Source organism: Athene cunicularia, assembly GCF_003259725.1.
Source record: "Athene cunicularia isolate RWA chromosome 3 unlocalized genomic scaffold, athCun1 chr3_part1, whole genome shotgun sequence".
Taxonomy (NCBI): domain Eukaryota; kingdom Metazoa; phylum Chordata; class Aves; order Strigiformes; family Strigidae; genus Athene; species Athene cunicularia.
This window is the reverse complement of record NW_020799097.1, coordinates 89,237,206-89,241,401: the sequence shown is the minus strand read 5'-3', so window position 1 is coordinate 89,241,401 and position 4,196 is coordinate 89,237,206. Positions and strand designations below refer to the sequence as shown.

At 42.0% G+C, this 4,196-nt stretch overlaps 1 protein-coding gene across 1 annotated transcript in view; it reads left to right on the top strand.

Moving 5' to 3' along the window:
* Positions 1-1,556: 1,556 nt before the first annotated feature.
* The window catches only part of EIF2AK2 (eukaryotic translation initiation factor 2 alpha kinase 2), a 20,249-nt gene continuing 17,609 nt past the window's right edge, over positions 1,557-4,196 (top strand). Inside the window, exon 1 of the mRNA XM_026845101.1 lies at positions 1,557-1,781. The gene's annotated coding sequence lies outside the window, so the exon portion shown is untranslated. The remainder of the gene's footprint in view (positions 1,782-4,196) is intronic.

Sequence of the window (4,196 nt, the reverse complement as noted above, 5' to 3'; positions counted from 1 at the left end):
CCCGGCAGCGCCTGCGCGGCGGCCCCGCGGTTTTCTTGCCCGCTTCCCGGCGGCCGCGGCAGCTCCGCGCCCTGTGCCGGCCCCGGGGCTCGCTCGCTGCCTTATCGCCGTCGCGACCGCGGCTACTGCCGCCGGTGAAACTCTTCATGGCCCTCATAAAATGTCACCAGTACGTTCGGCGCCCGAAGATGCCAAAGTCCGTCGATTTGTACGCTGCAGCGCTCCTTGAACGGGCCTCGGTGGAAAGGGCCCTGCGCGGCGGCGAAGGGCGAGGATACACACACAGGAGGTGCGGGCAGGGTCGAGCCTCCCCGGCTGCTGCTGCTGTCCGGAGCGTGTCCCGCTGCAGTCACCGGCGGGCAAAGCCAGCCACAATGGGTCACGCAGCTCCGGGGTGATTTCTTCATAGTAAAGTCAGAGCCAATGACCCACTGTAAATGCTTCCGTATTTGACGGAACAGGCATGATAGTAGAATACTTGAAATTCCAAAGGTCAGTGTTCTTCTAGAGCAAATGAATCTGAAAGGCATAACAGAACAAGTTTTACCGGTGTATGTACCCGAATAGATTACTTTTCCCAGGGTGAAGATTTAACAGCAGGGTTGATTGCTCAGGTAATATTCCTATTGTTCTTTGACAACTTGTTTTGATAAACACGGTATTCTTTTTATTTTATGAGCCAGCAAGCAAATTTTGCTGATTTGATTTCTGTTAATGCTGCTGATATCGATTAGACTTTAATAATTAAAGGCAATTCACAAAGCTAGAGGAAATTTTATATCTTACCAGAGAAAATGAAAGTTCACTCCAGGCTGCTTTCGGTTCGAAAACTGCACTTTTGATAGCAATCTCCTTGTTTGATAAGACGTTTGGTAACAAATAAGGCCAAAAAAAATTATGCCGAAGACCTTGGTGTATGGCAAGTAAAACTACAGAAGACAGGCATTTAAGGAGAGGGAGGAATTCTGAGAAAAAACAGACATGTCTAAGGATCTTGGAGTTAAGGAAATAGAAGTTTTAATAAAATTGCTCTAGTTGACTTGTAATAAAATGTGCTACTTCTGTATGACAAAATGGATTTCACATGCTTCTGCTGAATTACTGTTTTTCAGAATTTATACAGAAGAGTGATTAAACATAGCTGAATTTCTAGGATTCTCTGCTTAAAATGACACCTGTTTCTGACAGTCCCATGTTCCAATCAGTGAGCAGTGAATCCTATGAAATGTGTACCTTTCAGAAAAGGTACATTTATATAAAAGTAATAATCTTAGTGCTTTCTTTGACAGTTGTTCAAAGAGGTCATAATTGGAAAATAAATGTCTTAAATGATCTTATATCTTTACTAGATGCTTTCAGATAGAGAACTGAAGCAGTTAAACAATGGATTATAATTATATTTTAAATCGATATTTTCATTTTTCTCATCAAGTGACTGTGTGGAGAGCTGACATTCACTTTACAGTAGGATGTCTTACAATTGTAAAATGTACTTTCGTGTATACTTACAGAAGTCACTGCAAGGTAGTTTAGCTTGAGCCGTTTGCCATGCTGTGTTTGTGTGAATGCCATGCTTAGCAAATAAGGCCACCCATGACAGCTTTTTCTATCAGTATTTCGGCATGCGTGACCTGTGTGCAATTGTACGTTCTCAGATGTGCAGTACCTGATCATTGGTCTTTCTGCAGGTTCGTTGGAGACTAGAAATGACTCACAGAAGCTTGGAGCCAGGAAAAAAAAGGTGATCAGAAACCTAAGTAGGAGTCAAGTTAAAACATGAGGTGCGTTGCACATTCTAGAAGTGATAATGTAAGAATGCCATTTTGGTATCTTTAAATGAGGTTCATACATAGAATTATGGAATTGCTCTAGGTGTGTTTTAACAAGGGAGAATGTCCTGAACTTTTCAAAAAAAATCCTTTTTCATATGGAAATAATAATTTGTGAATTATGTGACTCATATCATGGTTTCTCTTTTTGTTCTACAAGATGATTATACTTAGGAGTTTAGCATTTTCAACTCTCTGGTGGTTTTCTCTGCATCCCCACTGACATGGGTTCCTTGCTAGTTGTGTTGTCACTGAAAACAGAGATAAAAACTTACCGACACCAATGTGATGTAAATAAGCAGACTCTTCTTTATTAACGGCCGGGTGTGCAGGGGAGTCGTCTCACCAACAACGCACACCAAGCACCAAAATTATACATCTTATATAGAACTTACTCATACATATTCATTAAGTATTCATGCATAAGCATATAATTTCTTGGAAATCATCAACATACTCTATTTCCAATTATGCGCAGTGAAAGCTAGAAATGTCTAGAGATGGGTCTGGGGTGTAATACGAGTAGCTGGTCCATGAGTTGGTGGTCACGATCTTCCCCTGCTGGAATTGCCTTCTGCTTAAATTCACGGTTTCTTGGCAGGTACTTGCAAGTTGCTACAGTTGGTTTTCCTCAGTTCCCATTAATCCTAGACCTTGACAGCCACATGCCTTCTTCTAGTTCTATGTATGCCTCATAAATCAGTTTATAAAACAAATTGTGTTTGTTACCTAGGTTCTAAACACTCCTACTAGTTAATTTTGGCCTTTGTATGGGGCTATATGGGGATTTTAGAGTAGCATTCAGTTGCTGCTATAAAGTGCAATAAATGTGAACAAATAATTTCTACTAAAATACCTCTTAATACTGTACCCATATTAAAATCAAACATAACTTAATTTCAGTTGATAACAAAATCAGTAACAGTGTCAGCACTGAGGGAGAGCAGGTGTGCTTCCTGGGTTCTGGTGGGTGCCCAAGTTGTTTCCTTGTACTAAAGATAAGACCCAAGGCTTACTGCTGTTTTCTTTTTCTCCTCTGTAGCTCTCTGGTTTCTACTGGAGAGAGATTTTGCAGGGGGTGGGGCTGGGAGTCAAAGCAGAGTCCAGTAGGTTATGTATCTGGGGATCAGGAATAGATGTTGAGTGCACACAGTGAAACACATCTGCTCCATACTTAAGGTATAGCTTCTGGAAACTAATCTTGGAGATTTATTTTCTTTCTCACTTTTTTTTTTTTTTCTTTCCTGCTTCTCTAGAATATATTATTAATTTGGTGGCTGTTGGGTTGGTTGTTTGTTGTTTTTGGGTGTTTGGTTTTTTTTTTTAATCCCAGGAAGAGATTTGCTGTGAAGTGCCTTAATATTCAGTGATACTCATAACATTTTAAGTTTAAAGAAGGGTTAAACAATGAGAGATGAGAAATTGCTTCCCTGTTGGAGAAAGTTGTTTGTTGGCTAAGACCAAAACAGAACTGTGAGAACTTTAAAGAGATCTGAGCAGGCTGAGTGGATTGGCTAACAACATTGTGTTCTGATCAGTGCAGACGGCTGGAAGGAAAAACACTTCAGTTACACTTTTTTTTTTTTTTAACTTTTCTAAATTCAGTATGTGCACGTTGACATAATCTCTAAAATGTGGAAGATCACCTTTGTAAAATCAGCTCTTGTAAAAAAGTATGTTGATTTTTTTTTTTTCTTAATTTACATTAGCAGTAGAGCTTCATTTGGAATGACTTGTGCTTACTGATCACCTCATTAAGGAATTCCCACAGATGTAGAATTGGAAGGGTGGAGAGGGTGTGCAAGGGCTGGGGAAAAACTGAAGAGAAATTGCAGCAAAGTGGGATACAATAAAATAATATCCAACCGAAAGGATAGCAACTGAATTTGGAATTCAAAATACGTGAAAGGAAATACTTTTTGTTACGTGCTCTAATTATGGTTTGGAATGAATTTCTGTGGGAAGCTGCTGATGTTGAGACCGTTGCAGTACTGCGGAGCAGTGGGATACTGGCACCAAGACCGAGAACACTCGGAGCTGTGGTTAACCCTGTCACACCCTGTAGCGGATATGAGCGTTGACTGGCTAGTCGGAGAGGGAAAAGGGCTACTAAAATTTAAAAAAAAAAAAAGTATTTGGATGTATTTGGGAAAAGCTGGGTGCGTCACTACTCTCCGCTGTCGATGTGGTATGCGGTTGCTGTAGCTGCCGTGCATCATCGGTGTCGGGAAGAGGCCGGGGCTCTCGGGGCAGTGCCGGTGGGTGCACCGCTGGGCCGTCACACGCCGCCGCTGCCAAGCGCCTCTTGGCCTCGCAGCCCCTTTCCCGCGCATTTCGCGGCCCTGAGGGGGCAGAGCCGCAGCTGCC